This window comes from Temnothorax longispinosus, chromosome 3 (genome assembly GCF_030848805.1).
Source record: "Temnothorax longispinosus isolate EJ_2023e chromosome 3, Tlon_JGU_v1, whole genome shotgun sequence".
In the NCBI taxonomy this organism is placed as follows: Eukaryota; Metazoa; Arthropoda; class Insecta; order Hymenoptera; family Formicidae; genus Temnothorax; species Temnothorax longispinosus.
Window position 1 is genome coordinate 1,912,133 of NC_092360.1, and position 19,964 is coordinate 1,932,096.

General features: G+C 36.1%; 1 protein-coding gene and 1 long non-coding RNA gene across 5 annotated transcripts in view; one reads left to right on the plus strand and one right to left on the minus strand.

The window, feature by feature from the left end:
* The window catches only part of Mesr6 (misexpression suppressor of ras 6), a 618,760-nt gene that overhangs the window by 15,505 nt on the left and 583,291 nt on the right, over window positions 1–19,964 (plus strand). The gene's annotated exons all lie outside the window — the stretch shown is intronic.
* LOC139809517 (uncharacterized) overlaps window positions 1–19,964 on the minus strand; it is a 41,250-nt gene that overhangs the window by 9,395 nt on the left and 11,891 nt on the right. Inside the window, exons 4-5 of one of the 4 annotated variants that reach the window (XR_011731116.1) lie at window positions 6,170–6,262; window positions 3,291–6,075 (exon numbers count right to left, since the gene is read on the minus strand). The exons of 2 other annotated variants lie outside the window; for them this stretch is intronic. This is a non-coding gene — a long non-coding RNA (uncharacterized lncRNA). Of the gene's footprint in view, window positions 1–3,290; window positions 6,263–19,964 lie in introns of those variants that run through there. One more of the 4 variants, XR_011731115.1, reaches the window with a different exon arrangement.

The window sequence follows — 19,964 nt, forward strand, 5'->3', positions numbered from 1 at the left end:
GGCCGGTGCATTGAATTTAATGTGCTTTTCAAAATTGACCAAACACTCCATAAAGTTGACGGCTTTAATTTTTTAGATAGGTCCTTAAAATACACAACCAAATTATTTTCTTCACAGTTTGACAGTGAAGTTTTGTGTTCTATCTGCCACTTTTTATACGTGTCGTAAACAAGATTGTATCGATCAACAGACTTCTTTGGCAACGTATCTGTATTTATTATCAATCGCGCTTCTGCATCGAAATTTCGTATAACTTCTTCCTCGTCTACGGATTCATCAGATGACATATTGACAGAACAATATTGATGACTATTTTTAAGGTTAAAGGGCGTTAAGGTTTAAAGTTATAGAGAGCGCGCGTGTACTTCTCACAGGGAGTAAATGTTAACCTTTCGTCCCTGCTATTAGGGACGAAAGTACGTACTTTCGACCGAGGTATGAAGAAAAATTTTTTTGGCAGTTTCTTTAAATTCGTTTCTGCTGCAAAAACGAGAGATTAATGTATAGGAGGGAATAATGCATATAGATATTTGCATCTTTGTGATAAAGCATAGAGAAAATCACTTTATCGCCTTTCAAAAATTTCGTAATTTCAGAATTAGATATTACGAACTGCATAATTGTCGTATGTCATGCTTAGTTCTGTGTTTGTCTTCTTTTTATCAATTAAAAATGAAGAAAACATTTTTGCTATACATTCTAATTTATGTAGCAACTAATACATATGTATAAAACGGCTATATACATCACGCGATTTATATTTCTGCCGTGAATTTGCTCATAAACATCAATCTTTTGTTCCGTATAATTACTCGGTTGCACCGACATGCAGTATGCGTGACACAAAATTAGTTCTAGGCTCGCGCATTTTAAAACGATCTCCACTTCTGTTTGCGGAATATACGAGCTACTATTAATAATAATTACGACGCAGCGCTACGTTACGTAGAATGTATGATGCCGCCATTAGCGGCTGACAGCTCGGCTGACGGCTCGCATCTGTGCCTTGTGCATAATTTCCTGTAACTCAAAACAACGTTTATAACAACAAGGAAAGTGACACCGTACGTCTTCACTACCCTTCCGCGACGGAATTTACTCCATCATGCCACTTCACTTAGCATTCAGCGCTCGTATTCCAAACAAAAAGTTAATGAAAGGATGCTGGCGTCCTATTTTGATGCGAGAAATGAGCGATTATGCCGTCAAAATTATTTCCTGGAAACGACTGCTAGGTCATGGATCGTAAAACGTTTGAACGACGTTTAATTGAAAATGAATAATTAATTCAATTAGCTTCACGTATTTGATATTGAATCTGAGAGGCAATCTGTAATCTTCATCGTGCAAACGCTGTTATTGAAGGGAATATTGCCATGTTTATAATTTTATACATAGATCATTTTGTAATTCTTTCTTTTTTTTTACTTTATATATAAATCATGATTGTTTATAAATATATACTGATATATTTATTAATATTAATATTTTTCTCTTTGTATTTGTGCCTTTATAATCTGAATACAATATATTATAAATATTTTTATAATATAAAATTAGACATTTTATTTGAATCATTGTTGAATTTGAAAACAATCTACAGAGACTAATAATATTATATCTGTAAATTCTATAATAATATTATACATAAATATTAAATCTATTAAAGAAATGGAATAATATTAGTTGTCAGATTAAGAACCGCTTGATATGTTTTGCGAACGGAGATTAACATAGATGCAAATAAGGTTCAACGTTTTAGTGGAGTCATGACGTCTCGAGCATTCGTGAACGGAGCATTAAATCTGCAATACGCGGATATAGCACTCCTCGTATAACGTGTTACGTAAATAAACTTCACAGTACCTCACTTGAGAGATTTATGTTTGCGTTTTCTTTACAACGAGCATGTGAGAACTTTTGCTATATAGCGACGGCTAAAAACTTAATAAACTGTGTGTACGTACGCCCTAGTTTGATTATAAATAGCAAATGGTTTATCACGATATCTATATATAAAAGGACAATTTTTTTTCGTATATATTTTTACAATGAGCATGACTTTTAAGACTAAGCGAGGAGACATGATGGAGATAGAGGAAAAAAAATAATTCTTCGTTTACGATAAGTATTATGTTAGGTTTGTCTCGTAATCTGCAAGAAAATTTCGCGGTCGACTTTTAAGAAATTACATAGAAAAGAAAATCGAAGTACATTATAATCTTTACACACAATATTATTACACGCTTGTTATCATGCAGGATACACTTTCTTCGCATTTCAAACACAGCTGGACAGCGGTACTGAATAAATAAATGCATCCTTGAGGAGGCAAGCGATGACACACGGCGTAGAGAGAAAATCTCGTTCATATGTACGTGGGCGAGGCGACAATATACGTCTGTTGAAGTTGGCACGGCAAGACGAATCGGCAAGGCTTTGACAAACAATCCGCCTTATCTCGTAGGCGGATGCGATCGTTGGTTACTCACCACGTTGCTTGGCTTGGTCGTACATACCCGCGCCCGCGTACGTATTGCGAGGAGAGAAGGACGGCGCTCGAGGAACTAAACGTCCGTGGTGGTTAGCACCAGGACGCTAAACCGTCCGCGACACAAGTATTCGATTAACCCTGTGAACTGCGTTTCACGCGAATAAATTATTCTTTGCTTACCGATTCGGTGTCCTCTGTGTATTGCCATTCTTCTTTCCAGTACCAGTGGTAATAAGATACACGGCAGATTTGTCATTGTCGTTGAATTATCAGTGAACAGTGGACTAAATCATGTCAGAGAACAGCAATCCTCTCGTTACTATCTATCGTTTTTCTCTTTTACGGATAATTATAAATTAACTTTTGAAAATATATTCAAAAATATGTGAGACCCAGAATGATTCAAGATCTTTCTTTTACATGAAGATTATGTTTTTATATTTAAAATATTTACGGATTAATTGGTTATATATAAATATTTATATCAATTATGATATAAAAATATAACATTTTTTATTGCAATAAAATAATTTTATATTATTTTGAAAATTACTATAAATAATCTTTGAAAACATAATTTGACAGAACTTATATAAAACAAAAACTATTTATGAAATATTTTTTAATCTGTTTAATAATTATATTCTCTAATTATACTAATCTATACTTTAATCTTTTTCACTGGTGCAATTCTATATTGCACCAGTAATTTGAAATCGAAAATCATAAGAAAACGGTTTGATGTATTCGTTTAGTTTTAATGTAACTTTTTGAAAAAAAGTAAAATTATAAAATCTTATACTCTTATTCATCTTCTTTCGGTATAATAACTCTCTGACCATCCTTGCTTGATGATTCCCTAGGGATACGATCATCGTTAACTCTACTCTCTGAGAACAAAAATGAACGAACGTTGCTACTCTATCGTTGTACTTTGTCATTAACTTTTCTCTATCGCAACGAGCGGGTGCTTTTTCCTGCATGACCGATGTCGGACCGTATAACTGTTTGAATACGGGATTTATTTCTTGAGCGCATTAGCCTTTTCCGCCGTGCCAGGAGACGTGGTTTTTCCGCTCCCGGACTCGATGCGATTATACGATCGGGCATAAGACTGCCTGCGTGATTCTCGAATAGGCGACGGTGACGAATCGACTCTGGCCTTTCGCGGAGCGCCCGGTATTTATCGCGGTGCCTCGTGAGCACGCGATGGCCCGGCGTGGCGTGCAATTAATTAAGGAAAATTCGCAGTAATTGATCGCCATCCCGCTTTGCCACTCAAGTTTCTCTAAGCGCATAATACTGCCCGCGTTAAAGTTCCGGGAATGGGCGATAGTGTGCACGAGCACCGCGTGAATTGTGAATTGAATACGCGCAATTATATCGGCGTACGTATTACTATACGTATAATCGATCAATCACGCTATAAGAGGTACATTTAAATAAACATTTATTTGTTTTAATACATATCACCGTATAGAGCTTTACATACATTTCTATTACGAATTATTATGCCAAACGTACAAATGTTTTTTTATATGGATGTGATTGTTTATTATATATTTACTATAGTTTAATTGAAAGTTTCTTACGATAAACTGTGATTAAAGTATATATGACTAAAACGTAATTTATATTTCATGTGTACAAAAGTGCGGTAGGTATGAAATTGTGTACAAAAGTGTCGATAGGAAGTAAATTAATAAAATATGTCATAAGTTGAAATACATTAGAGAGAGAGACAGGTATGACATAACGTATGTCATACAAATAGATTTGCAGAGAATAAAATTTATTAGGCTAATATATACATATGATTTTTGTTTTATTCTTTTCTTCTGTCTTTCTTTCTCTCTCTTTCTCTCTCCCTTCCTTCTTTTTTTCTCTGTGTCTTTTGAAAATTTATTCCAAATTAACGCAACATTAAATATGTTAAACATATCAATTACATTACAATACAGTATAATAGGACTGAAGTATCATTGATGACAATGAGATTCGGCAGAAAATTTTTATTTCGACTGCTGTGAGAAAATTCAAAATTACAAGTGAAATAATTGATTGCCTGCGACGCGACGGTCAGAGTTGTTTTTATGTCTCTGCGAATGGCATAATGACAAGAGCATCATGACGACATTTAATTTTTTCTTTTGAGTCTTCAGACCGATCGGTACCACCTGTCGGTTACTCTCGCTTTACGGTTCGAGCCGGTGGCGGGTAGGATACATCGCGATAAAAGCGACGCGCCAAATACGGATCAGCCGTTCAGGACGTAAAGCTTGTTTTGAGGAATCATTAGAGATAAAATAGAAAAAAAATGAATACATATATCCTTCTTTTGCTATCTGATTGCAACCAGTCATGTGTGTACCCTTATGTTGCTACCTACTTCCAAGTAAGAATTTAAATGTATTTTTTTTCGGCGTATAACGCACGCGCGCGCGCGATCTACTCCAGAAAAATTATTTAGCTCAGACGTGGTGAGATCGAGAAAAATTACATATTGTGATTCAAAAGCTACTTCAGAAGTTATATCCTTTTAAAAAACAAAGTTTGAAATATATCTTGAATGAATGAGAATCAGATGGCGAACGAATCAGGTATTTAACGATTTAGTTTATATTTAGCTGTAATTGAAACAATGCGCGAAAATCGCTAAAATTGTATTAACTATTGACATATACATAGAAAATTAGCGATTGAGAATTTGCAATAATGGCAATTCATAAATTTGCAATTTGTGAATTAGTGAATGTAGAAAATGTCGGGGAAAGAGATAATGATGACACAGATATAATTACACACGGGTTATAATGTATTTGCTTAATCAATATGTATTTATCGAAATGATAAATTAACACACATTGCCCCAAATAACAAAATTACAGGTGGCGCCTTTAGGCGGATGGTGCTATCCGTATGACATCCCGCTAATCGGCAGATGATGCTGAATAAGCATAATTAAACATTCATGGTGTCGTCGTGGACAGACACGAATTTCAGCGAAAGTAACGGTTATTACGATCCTTATCGATCCTTTGGGCAAAAGTGGGTCACATATACGTACAGGATTGTTAATTGTAAAAATTATTAACAATTAATGCAAACGTTAAACTTTGTTAATCGTTTCCTATAGATAAATAGATGAATGTTGCCTGTTAGTACTGGCTATTACTATAGAATTACTCTGAATATGACATTAGAAGAACAGAGCTTATGAAAGAATAATAATGAATTGACCTGTCAACGATTTCACACTTTTCATTTTTTTGCAGAAACTTCGTTATTTTATTACACTAATTTGTGCAGTGCAAATATATTTAAGTTAAATAACTATACAGGCAGCAGAGAGTTTAACACGTGCATTTATAGAAATCATCCACACACAGACGATTAGTTTTATTCGATATTGTACATCTTTAATTACACGTGAAAAATTAATTATAAAATTATTCCTGTCACGCATATGTGATATCATGAGAATCATATGTAAGCGTGACCCACGCAAATGTATCAATTAATACTCGAGTGTACGTTGATGCACGCCACAAGACACGTATAATACGTGACATATTGTTACTCTGCAAAGATAATAATTTTTTTTATTTTATTATTAGGAATTGGGATTACGAAAAATCGTTGCTAGATCATGCTATAGAACTATTTGATATTTACTGATTTTTCCTGTTTTTTCCACACATTTCCATTTGTAAAACTAATGCGAATTCGTCTTGCCTCTCTTTGACTCGTGTTTCACACTACTAATTGCTAAAAATCACATGCGTACATAAAAAATAAATTAATTTATGTTGTTTATATTTACCGTAGTTTTTATGTTAATTCAAGTAACATTGTTTGCTAATATTAATTGACGCAGCCCTGACACATTAATTAGAATGAAAATAATATTTTATTGCATAGTGCTATTGAATCATTAATATAATAGATATCTTAATTCACATTTGTTGCGAACAGAATGACGAGAGACGTTTCTTCATCTGTGATATAAGCACGAATACAATTTACCATAATTTAGCGTATCTGCTTGCGCCGTTTACATGATTAGATATCGATCGGGACAGACAATGCAGAATGTTTTTACATGCATTCTGCAATCCATTTATATTCAATGCGTTTGCAAGTATTACGTGCGCACTCAGGTAAATCAGATTACTCGACAAAGAAGAGATACTTTACTTTTAGTTTACTCTTATACAGTTTGAAAAATTTCTTTGTTGTTAAATTGGATTTTGTTATCAAATATCGCGATGTTACATTTGAAATTAATATAATAATAAAAATAGAAAGTAATAGTAAATAGTAATAATAATTTTTATCGAATTCTGAATGTCGAATATTTAATTTATATAATTAACTATGTTCTATATCTTTTTAAATTATGGTCGCAGTTATGATGTTAACGAAAAAATTTAGTTTATCGCTAAATTATTCAATAGATCTCTCCTCTCGTTCAAAAGATATATCGAATAAATCGAGAAAAACTGAAAATCGGAAAATACAATAGATTAGTTTGTGATTAATAATATAATTATATCATAAGGCGTGCATCTCTATAACTAAAGGAATACAATTTTGATTATTTATTTTAAACTTTATTTTCTATTCTGTATTTATACGTGATGTTAATTTGTAAAAGAAGAACGCAAAACAGTCTCTATCGGGGTTAGTTTCTACTAACAATAAGTAGAGAAGCAATTATTTATTAAGAAAGGTTACATCTTACTCGCCGACAATGGTTGCAAGTGCGCTTTGAATAGCTATCGGAGACAATGCCTGAAGTCGACTTTTAATGTCAGAAGGGCGAGCGATGCATAATTTATTGGGACCGATTTCACACCGCAGCTTCTGCGCGATGTTCGAGACAATCCTTGCTTCTAAGAACCAATAGATCAATCGAGATGGTTAAATTCTAAACATGTTTGTTCAAGAACTTTGTTCTGCAAAAGGTTATATGCAAAAGGTAAAATTGAGTTATCTTGTGCCTTAACTTTAACATAAAAAACCAAATTAGTATTGATCATAGTATAGTAAAAACAATTTATATTTATTATATTTATAATTATATTTTTTGAATATATCTAGTTTGTATTTAATAATTGCATTATTATCTCGGATGATTTAAAAAATATTTTACAAGAAGTTATTAGAAAATTTTTGCTATAAATGTAAGATAAATTAATGTTGTTTAACGGGATGAAAAAATTTTCTGAAGAATTATGGTAGTAATAAGAACTATTCTCGTCTGAGACTGCAAATTAATTGAAGATGGCCACAATTACACGTAATGAAAGGGAATGTTTCAATTACCTCGTTTTTAAGAATGCTGTTACTGTTGGGTATATATGTTCCTTAATCGCAATTAAGCGACTGCGAAAGTAATTAAGGCCGAAGACCGCTTATACCAAGTGCAGAAATGAAGAAAGGGTTCGACGCTTAAAAAAAAGAGGCAAAAGTGAATAAGATGGTTAGTCAGGAGAACCTTGCAATTAAAGTATCTCGATTAAATGTTTTCGTCTGCCAATTATCTTCGAGAGATTGCACGGAGAGATGAAGTATTCGTCATTCTTATCGATGCTAGGATATCGTGTTTCATATAACTGAAAGTGACGTAGCTGCTTGTATGACGATGTTAAATCAGTTTCCGCGTTAAATATTCTTTGTAAAATATTTATAATTTTTTAATAATCTGCCAAATGACAACAGATTGTTAAGTTAATACAATATGTTTTTATTGTGTCTTTTTACTTTTTCGCGTGTAAATGTGCTATCTTATGAAAATGTGAATAGGATGTCTTAATAAGGAAGCGATATTTTTCGAGAATCTCGACAGTAGTTATCGCTGAATCGTTGAACAAATCGCACGGCCCACGAAAAGGAGAAAGAGAAACTGTGTGCAGTTGTTCCCTTATAAAACAAAGGGAATAACTTGCATACCTAAGTATTCTGGTCCCTAATTAAACGATAAACGGTATGGTATTGCTGACCGGAAGTGTCGTGAATCCATGCGAATGAATGCGGCACAGTGGCATTGGCCAGATAGATCTTCGGCCGCGCGATCTACGTTCTTTTATCTTCTTGTGTACCGGATACGAATACAACTGGTATCGACTAGAAGAATCCGTCGTGTATCAAAATTATGGCTTCCTCCCATTTTTTAGACTCGGTTTACCTTAATGTACCTTCTTTCTTTTCTGATTCTTAATCTGTTTTCCGTTTAGGGCGCTCGCGCTCTCTTGCTACCTTTATTAACCAGTTTTTATCCTTTAGATAATAAACGCACACACATTTTAGTATAAAATAAGATTTTATGGTTGTCTTTTTAATCTAAAATTGCTAATGCAATATTGTTCTTTCTTTATTGTTTAATTTTTTCCAGAATTCTACATATATTTTCTAAATATTTCTCTAAACAGACTTTGATCTCATATCAGATCATACATGACATACATACCAGATCATCAATAAGATATTGATCATTTTATATTATGTATTTAAATATATTTTGCACAAAGCATAAAATTTTCTACAACACTTGTAAATGATATTAATTTAATTATACACATAATTGTTATGCAAGCTCTATTGTGCAAATAAGATATGATAATTATTGTGAAGAATAGAGTCTATCATGCTATTCGTTAACGCATATATCCATATATATTAATATTATTTAATAAACAATAAGAATAATAATAATAAAAGATGTAACCGATCAAAATTATAATCTTTTATAACATTTGAATATAAAATTTACGATATACGCGTTATTTTTCCCATATCTTATTTTATATAACGACACCGACAAATTTCATACCTGAATTTTGTAACCTGATATGTGACAACATTACGGATCCACTTATGCGTCATTCTCCCAGTTACGTTGCTAATCAGCGCGGTAGTGGTGTCGACAAAATGAATCTGGTATGAGATCTTCGCAGGCGATAACTGCTTGAATTCATTACCACGTATAAAATACAAGATTAATTGTGATGATACTTTTTTCGTCCGTTCTCGGAACACACCGGCCACCTTTTCGCGTTCTATTCATTGTCTACTCAAGCTGGAACGACGGTATACCTATAGCGAGACCGGGCGAACCGCCGCTCGTTTTGTCTCGGTCTGATGACCGCGGTTGCAGCGTCGACGACGATAAGACACACAAAGATCTCCGATTATGATGTCCTTTGCGCCGTACACCTGCCTGACAGCTCTCTATTTTCTGATATATCGGCTGATCGCATCGACATCGCGTCGCACCGGCACGGCGATCGTTAAACGCTGTATCGAAACTGAAAGAGTAGATAAAAATCCGCCCGCTGGCGAATTTTGAAGCGCAACCGAGAAGGGGGCCTAATATTATGCGCAATGCACAATTATGCATTTTATTAAACTAGCGGGTAGGTCTGCGCTTTTTTTTAGAATTCATCCCTCTTTGCCTACGAATCTGCCAATTATATCGGCAGGAACGATTAGTCTCGAAGGGACGTTGAAATTTGAACAAAACGTCTCGAAATTAGATGATTGGAGGGGAGATACATTGTCTTCAAGTGTCATTATCCGAAAATTATGCGCTCTTATATTCGTACAACTGTATACGAAAAATAACCCGTTGGAATAGTTACTCGAGTTTTAATAGCAGCAATCTTCCTATATAATTTCAAGATATTAACCTTTCACTTAATTTTACTCATCGAGAGAGATGCATTAGCGCAATCTTCTAATTGTAATAATTTCGCAAATTCTTCTTTTATCTTTTATTTTTTTGTCAATTTAACTTGTTCTGTTAGTTTCTATTTATTTCAACGAAATACTTGAGTATGTTTTATATGAAATTGTTATTAAAAGTACGTTAAATGAAGACTGTACATTAAATACGGTAGAATAGAGCATGAAATTGTGGTGGAACTTCTGGGAAATAGCGTAACAAACAAGTCGTATAGTCGTGTTTAATGGAATATTAAGAGCTGAAAAATATATATTACGATAATATCTATGTGCTCGATGGTATTTTATACAGCTGCATTATAAGTAAAATACAGATAGCATACGAGAGTGCGTTGCCGCTGAAGTCCATAATTTAAAAATATAGCGTTGCAGATTTTAAGCATCCGTATAGAACCGCCCTAATTAGTCTAACTACACGTTCATTAAACGTAAAAAAACCATCGATTTCCGTGTCTGTTTTATAGCGTATAAGATACAATGTCGCTCTTTATTAGGTCCGAGGATAAAATTTTAATGACACTTCCAAACGATCACTACATTATGTAAACGACACTTAACTTCTTCATTAATCATCTCGTGTAGTTTCAAAGAAATATATATTGCATATCGTATTATAAAATCGCTATCATAATATGCAAGATTATTTTGTGGTATCACATTATTGTTTAATTTTAATCATAATGAATTTTATAAACAATTTTGCAAATGCAGTTTTGAATGTAATTTATCTTGGATTGTATCTATAGTTGTCTAATTCTGGATATATTGCTAATTTTTGATAAATAAATATTTAATAAGCTGACTACCTATTAATTGGAGAATGCAATTTTTTGTCGAAATTAATCATGAGTGTGATGTTATATTAATCAATTTATTTTAAAATCTTTTATTAACGAATTTTGCAAAGTTTCGCGATTAATGACGTAGTTAATTTTTCTCATTGTAACAGAAATTTGTGTATTGTAGAAGAAATATCTATAAAATAATTACTCATAATTACTATCGAAATGTTGGAAAGCTTTTTGTGATCAGGATTGATACGTAAGCTCGCGAATATAAAACAATTACATTCTTGAGATGTCATAGGCCGGTATTCACAATCGGATCTTATATTTAAGACCGTCTTCGGGAAATGGTGAAGTTTTCTTGTGCAAGGACAACGTGTACGGCATAGCCGGTTGTCATAAATAGATGTGTAGAAGACGCTGAAGAAATGGCGCACAGAGGAGCGCTCAGGGAAACGGCAATTTATCGAAGAGCGCCAGTAGCTCTAATATTCTTTAATAGATATTCTATAGCCTGATTGGGGTACTTCAGATGGCTAGCACAACCCTAAATGCCGGCACTATAGCGGCGTTCCGTGCTTGAAACTTCGGTCGGCGGACGCGTACTATTAGAGGCTCCGACGTGCCGTTTTACTGCGCAGTAAATGCAGGTATATAAGGCAGGACTTTTAAATTCACTTACGCCGCACTGGCTATATACCGTTGGAATTAAAACACGAGCTTTATTGCGCCTGATCGGTTTTCTGTCTCGCTTAGTATCCTCGACTTTTCGCTTCAGGGCGAAATAGATGATTGTGCGATCGCGAGAAAGTCGGAAGAAAGGAAATTGTCGCGTCCATTTTTTTTTGTTAATTGATGAATCTACATTGGTCTTTAAAAACAGTGCAAGATGCGATGATTCATAAAACAGCGCAATTTCTAGCATTAGTCTAAAAAAGGAATAATTTAAGCGTTAAGTAATTTTGTAACTATAATATGTGGGAGGATAGTTCATAAATATCATAATTGAAAGATCAATCACTAATTTGTTGGCGGCAATTATTTTCTGGAGAAAAAAAGCTTTTAAATAATTGATAATAGTCGATAACAGTATTTAGTAACATTATCTATTGATAGGATATGGATGCAAACGAACAGTCCAAGTATATCCATCGACCTTTGAGAGATACATTAATTTTAGAAATATGGTCGAACATTTTTATCATTCGTCAAGGAACCTTGATACCTGCGAGCTTTTTGCACAAGTTGGCACTGACTTTAAAGCGTTAATAATGCCTGCGTTTCGTCAACGTCATGCAAATGTATATTTCGCGCGGCTACTTTCTAAACATTTGCCATAAACTTCGTTTTAATGGGCACGTTGATTTAATTTGCACGGAGGTGCGACGAGAGGTATGGCCCGGCACGGCGGCGTGTCCTATTTACGAGAGACGGTTTACGAAACACGTGTGTACCAGCACCGGCGACATTAATCGTCGCGAGAGCTTAGGAGCTTGTGGGACGAGCGTATTTACAAGCGGCCGGCGTGTAAATACGTTGCACTACGGCAACGTTACGGCACGAGAAACCGCGGCGCGCGATGCGGATCTCTTCATTTACCTATTATATGCCGCGGCCGTCGCGCTTCGTACAGGCGACAATGGGGCGCGACGAGAACAATGGCGCGAACGAGACACCGCGCGTTACGTAAGACCGCCGCGAATTTCGCAATCGGCATTACGTACGTATACGTACACTGAGGGATTCGTGGGTGGAGTCGTGGATGCGGAGAGAGATGTGTTGTCTGCTTCATGAGAAAATGGCAGATTCGTATCGCCGGGGAACAACGTATCGTGCCGCGCGGCGGCGGCGGCGGTTTACTCTCTTTACGGGGCGCGGTTATTTTATCGTTCTCCGTCCGCAAAGTTTACGGCACGGGGAATGCCTTGTGCGGAATAACGCTTCTGATTTCCTCACTCACGCGATTTGCTTCTCGACGTTAACATCAAATCGTCCTTTCCTTTAGCGAGGCCGACCAATTAGGAAATGCGTGGGCGACGCGCATAGCGATAAGCGCGCTTACCGCTTCATCGCTTAGTTGTTATTTTCATTTTTATCGTTTCCCTTGTGATTCAAGGTAACATTATAAGTTTATGCGGAGTTAAATTACGTAGAATTGGATGTAATCGGGTCAAACAGTATCCCGGATCTTTAAATTACGACATGATTATTATATACGTATTATTTTTAGGGCTTGAGTAAAGCAGAAAATGTCGGATATAAAATTAATGATAGTTTCATGTTTCGCGTACATTAATAAAGAAACTTTTCTTCTCAAATGAAACGTTTAATACAGAAACCTTTATAATTACATGTTCTAAATTATATAGTTCTATCTTCCAGGACTTTATGATACGCTGAATATTATATGATAGAAAAAGATTTATAGTTGTAATGTTTCAAATGGCACGAAGAGGAAATGCCGGAAATTTGCGGCAATCTTTATTTGAGTTATATCAGTTTTATATCTTGTTAACGAAGCAGGTGTAATTATCGCAATCATGCAAGACAAAATCAACCCGATCTGCGAACATGTTCGATTACGTTTTACGACGATACCAGATTGTAAACCCAAGTTTTCCGCTCCATATGTCGGTAGATGTCGGTGATCTTCGTTGATAGAAGGTCCGGGGCGCGATTATCACGGAAGGATAGCAGCGGAGATATAACATCGACGGCAACAACAGGAAGTCGTATAAAATGCGGTTTCGCGCACATCTGCGGTGTAAGCCGCGAAATTCTTGGCGTAGGTAGCTAAATGATACACTTGTTGCAACATGCAGATAACTCGAGCCACGAATGGCGCGCGAATAGCCACGAATAGCCGCGCGAGTGGGTTTAATGCAAGAAGCTTTATTATACATTCCGACCTTTTTTTCTATCCCTTCCCTCCACGGCCTTGCGTAAAAATGTTCAATTATGAAAATGGGCCTGTGCGCATGGACGATAATTATATGCTGGCGCTCGCGGCGGCGGAGGTGTTATCATTTCACTGGACAGCGCAGGAGAATCATTAATGGCCGATGAATTTTTAATGCGCCGCTAAAAGGATGCGACTTAGGGCCAATTTCACCAACATCGGTTAACTGTAACCTTCGGTTAAACTCACTCTTCATCTTTTTCTAACTGCCCCCTTAGAAAGAGACGAAGAGTGAGTTTAACCGAAGGTTACAGTTAACCGACGTTGGTGAAACTGTCCCTTAATGCGACAACCGTGTTTCGCCTTTCGATAATGTTTCTTCCGCAATTGTTCCTTCCGCAGAACTCTCTATTACATGCAAAGTAGCATATGCATATGAATTAAATCTTCGATTATATAGGATATATAGGATAATTTATAGTATTTATACAGAAAAAAAGAAGTGTAAAATCAACACGGGTATAATTTAATAATTGTATATATACAAGAATATATTGGGTTAGCAACTAAGTTCCCGCCATTTTTTAATGACCGTTTTAATGACATGCGGAATGTTAAAATTAAAAAAAAACGGCGGAAACTTAATTTCCAACCTAATCTATCCAATATAATCTTGAAATGAGATTATATTGCGTTAAACGAAGAAAACTTGCTTGAATGAAGTCATTATGTAGTTCAATCTAGAAAAAAATGTTGAAATAAAAAGTTGAAATTCTTATAAGAAGATGTAGATTGTTTTGTATATACACATACTATAATCTTTTTATAAGAATTTCAACTTTTTATTTCAACATTTTTGTTCTTGGTTGAACTATATAATGACTTCATTCAAGCAAGTTTTCTTCGTTTAACGCAATATAATCTCATTTCAAGATTTCTACGTTAAAACTAAAGATATTTTCAAATAAAGAATATTCTTTTTTTCTGTGTGGATGTTGCTTTCAATTTTTACCCCTTCGGCTATACTATGCATCTACTAATACAGTAGTTTTCCGCTGTTCTTTGGAATAAAACGCCACAGTGGCTTTTTCCTAAATGTTGGAATAGGATGTCACTATAGTGACTTTATTCTACGCCTCAATATCTTGTCGCTATCAAATAGGAATGTCTCCAGTTGTTTTGATCTGCATTTGTTGCATCGAAAGAATACTTTTTAGTCGAATTCCGCGGCTGAGTTGCGCGTACGTACAGCGGTACAGCTTCACTTCCGGCTCAGCCGTAGCCAAAGGATTAATTACGACGCTTCTTTCGCAAGATGGAGGAAGTCACGTTTTGATAAATTACTCTTATGATTTTTCCCGTTACCAAAATTGTGCGGCTATACACCTGTGCAATCAATTTCGTAAACGCGTGCTTAAACCTCCGGCTAACGCGTAATCATCGCGGCACACAATCGATAAATCGCCACCGACGGAAAATCACTCCCTGCCTCTCTCGCCGGGGTGATATGACTGATAGCCCATTTGTGGGCATCAAAGGAGTCTCGAGCTCGTTTCTACGCATTGCTGCAACCGTTCTTATATCGCGTAGTTTAAAATTTTTCTGCGCGGCGCAATGCCAAGTGTTGAATATAGCAAATGCACACCGCGTACCTACTCATTTAGTTGGATACTATCAGTTGCTCATCACCGATATTTATTCGTATATATTCGTATATTCCGGTTTGCCAGTAGCCGCGGTAAAACGTCAATTCGCAAACTCGCGCTTTGAGATTTTCAGTCCGCAGTCACTCGAGATAACCACTGACGAAATCACATGACGATATTTTCCGAATAAAATTGATAATTACATTTTTAATAATAAATCATTATTAATAATGATGACTGCTACATGAACATTGCCAGTTATCAATTTATAAAGTGACATATTTATGTGTGCATGATTTCAGTTTAAATATGTACATTGAACTAATTATAATGATGAAGTAATTATGATGCTATAATATTTTTTTGCGATACCTATATAAAATCGACAATTATTTTTATTAATTAAATAAAGAAACAATTATCAGTTTATATCGAATTTATAATGATTGTTAATATTATCATCGCACAAGGCTTAATCGAAATTCTTGCGCGTCATATGTCTCTTATAAATTTGAATTCTTAGAATCTCAATTTTTCCTCGATTTGATGTCAATTGCTCCGAAGATTTCCTTTCCCACGAATCCTCGAAAAAATCGGGAACTGCGATTTAGGAAGACTATCTGTTATATATTTAGGTAAATTACTTGATCTAGGCGGGGATAATGTGTATGAGAGTGAGCTGATAGGTTGTAATTTTTTTCCCATTTGCTCTCGAGATTGTCTGATCGTGTTGCACTTATATTCAGAAGCTGCGATGCAGCAAACGTGGTATCATGTGGGTTTCACAAGGTGGCCTCTTGACGTGGGAGTCGCCATCGGCCTTCGGTCGCGCTTCTCCCGCGGCTAGATCGCATCTGCGATAGAAACGTCGTTGAATGTTAACAGCGGGCACCCGAAAGTCCTTTCGAAGCGAGTCGCGCCGCGCGAGCACGAGATAGATACAAATTTCTCGATGTCGAAACACCTCAGCTCGAGAAGTTCGACCTGTGTGGCGAGAGGAGATCTCGCGCACGCAGAGTACGAATTAGCTATTTGTTACGGTACCGCGTTCCTTTGGCACTTTAACCTTCTTATTCTTTTAGCTGGCAGGCATCCGCCGGCTCCCGCATTCAGAAATCACGGTGCTTCGGCTTCGCTGCCGGCCTCGTATTATCGAAATTGCCTAGCGCGAACGTTACTCCCTAGTAATTCTAATAATTCAATCTCGAGCCCCAAACGGACTTCAATTACTATCAACTTCGTTGCAAACGAGATAGCGAAATACGTTTCTAGTCGTTTCAATGGAGAATTTTTGTGTTCATAATATAGTTTCAACAGTTCCGATGTTGTCTGGGTAAATAAAATTAGCCCGAATTCGTATTTCCATAAAATAAATTTAAAACTATGTATTATCTACATATATATTTCGCATGTAATTTAATTTATCATCGTCGGTTCGACAATCTTCTTAAATTTTTATTCCCATTTCCTTCGAGTGGCTCAGGTGGCATGTTCTACTACAGTGCGCAATATGATTATTCAACTCTTTTCTTCTCTTTTTTTTTCTTGCGACTGCGATGAAGAATGGATAGCGCAGAGGATGAAGGGTGGACGTCTAGCCGAGTGTAGGAATAAAAGGAGAAGGCGCGGTAGAGGTGGAGGCGACCAAAGGAAGTGCCACGGAACAAAGAACAAAAGTGGGCGAATTCCCACTCGGTCGAGATAAAAAGGGGGGAGGGGACAGAGGGGCGAGACTGAAAGAAGAAGAATAAGGAGTCGGAGGAGAAGCGGAGAAAGATCGCGCTGCCCCCGCTACGGTCTTGAAGATATTCGCAGACTAATTGAATTTACGAGCTCGCCGGACCGGCCGACGCGACGTAAGGTCGTGCCGGTCGGTCGGTCTTTGGTCCAGATTCGGTGTACGCCACCATTAGTGCGGCCGCTCCTCCCGTCTCCGGTGTATCGCGGCGGTGGCGATAATCGTAAGTTTCACGATTACACGACAAACAGCCGAAAACTTGGCTGCCGCATACGTGACCGCGATATTTGATACGATACCAGGTGTTCGGCTTTCCCTGCTCTTTCGTATACGTCCGCTGTTTGGAATCTTGCCCACCGTAGCGTCATCGATGAATTCTCGATGGCCCCGGTATTCCCATAAGAAAACACGTTCCTTCGCGCTGAGGCAGTTTTTCGTTCTCACTTGAACCGATACAAAAGTTCTGTTGCGAGTAAAGGGTGATATCGATCTGTTTGCGAATGTTTGGAGAATGCCTTTGATACTTGGGTTTATGATTATTTTATTTTTCTAGCTTATGATTTTGTTATTTCTGATAGAAATAATTTCTGCTGTTGCTTCGGCCTGTTAACTTTGCTTCTTCCGTATATCTGACTGTCAGACGTGTTAATAAATTTTTGGTTCTGTACGCTGATTAAATGCAGATTAATCAACAAATTTTGCTTGTATAATTAGGCAAAGCGCGAATCTATATGTATTCCGTTACTTGTGAATTTTTATCGAAGCCTGTACCTTTTCGCAATACGCAATACTCGGTCCCCGGACGTGCTGTGGAGTTCGGTTCAATGGAACGAAACCGGTCTCCGTTTGTTCGTGAACTCGCACCGATAACCGGTATAACTAACCTCCCTTAACAACTAAAGCGCGAATGTAAAAAAAATGATGCGACAAGTTAGCTCTCTCTCTCTCTCTCTCTCTCTCTCTCTCTCTCTCTCTCTCTCTCTCTCTCTCTCTCTCTCTCTCTCTCTCTCTCTCTCTCTCTCTCTCTCTCTCTCTCTCTCTCTCTCTTTTTCATTTATATCTATTATTTTTATGAACGTATTTTGATATAGATTTTTAAAATAAAATATAATAATTACAATTTGATTTAATTATCAAAAACAGGTAATATAACGTTAATAAATTTAAATGTGGACATAAAATAAACAAAATAAAATAAAAAGTGATAAAAAAGTAGTTTTTGCTTTGATAAATATAAAGATTTATTAAATTTTTTACTGTTGATATCTTTAAAAAATCACTTTACAGTCGAATTGTCTCGTAATAGTTTATAACGTTTATTGCGGAAACAGCTTTTTTTATGCAGCTGTTTAATGCACCTTGTTAATAATGGTAGTACGTAAGAAACGAGCTGCATTAAGATAGGAAAAGAAGATTGTCAATGAAAAGCGTCATCATGAAAGCGTCCGTTGAAAAAATACAGACACTTTTTAACGTTTTTCTTCCGGCAGTTCAAAGCCGGTGGAATTTTCTGTTTCTGTCTCTTACATTTTCCTTTCCTCTTGCATGTTTTCAGAATTGTAACGCGACGAGCGTGTACTTTTTATTCGTTCTCGCTATTACTCCTTCGCAATTACCCCTCTGTGAGAGCTTTCCTCGCACTAAAGCTGCCGTGGCGAGCCCGCAGTGTTCTTACAAAAGCGACAAATGGAAAGCGACTCGGTTGTTAAGCGCCCGCGTTAATGTTAATAACGATGATGGATCCGCGACGAGAGAGTAAAAGGCGGATAGCGAATGAAGCACTAGTCGAGGGTTGGAAAGGAGGGGCTGGTTGAGGTGCTTCTCCATTGGTGGTGTTTAATTAGGAAAGACATCATTACGCCATCAATTAACGGAGCTTTTGACTTACCGCGAAAATTAATGAGCGCGCGATGAATGCCGACGACATGGCGTTGTGTAGAAAATGTCGCGATTTCGCTGGATTTCTGCATACAGAATGCGCGGTAGAGTGTAAAATCACGGAACGCGAGAGTTTTTATACAATGTGATTTCTATTTGCAAACATTTTCTGAAAACTAACTATAAGAAAACAATTTTTTAAGGGAAATTAATCAACAACGTTTAAGTTTTAAAGAAAACTGATTAGTAATACAGATTAGGAAATAGGAATATTTATTATGGTAGTCTGCTAGATAAAATTATATGTTTGTCAGTAATTGAGAATAATTAATTATTAGCAATTAATGCAACATTTTTTTTGGACGATATAATTATGGATCTATGATGGTGATATTTATTTGATCTTTGAATAGCATTTTGTATGGTATAAGTATATTATTGTCAATGACATATTTATACCGTTATCAAATCACAATTTTAATTTCCTTACATATGACACGAGAAAATGGATAAATTATGATATTCACTGATCACGATGCCACTTGGTTTCAGTATATATAAAAAATCCGTTATTCATATAGGTTTAAGCAACATTTATCAGATTTTATTTGCATTTATTAATTTTTATTTCATAAAACATAGAGAAACAGTTTTAATTTCGTATAACCGCGCTTTACGTGCTTTTTTTATCTTTTACATATTTATTTTTGTTTTCGAGAGATAACAGCTGGCATACCGTTTTATCGTTTGCATATAAATAATTTCGGATATTTTACTC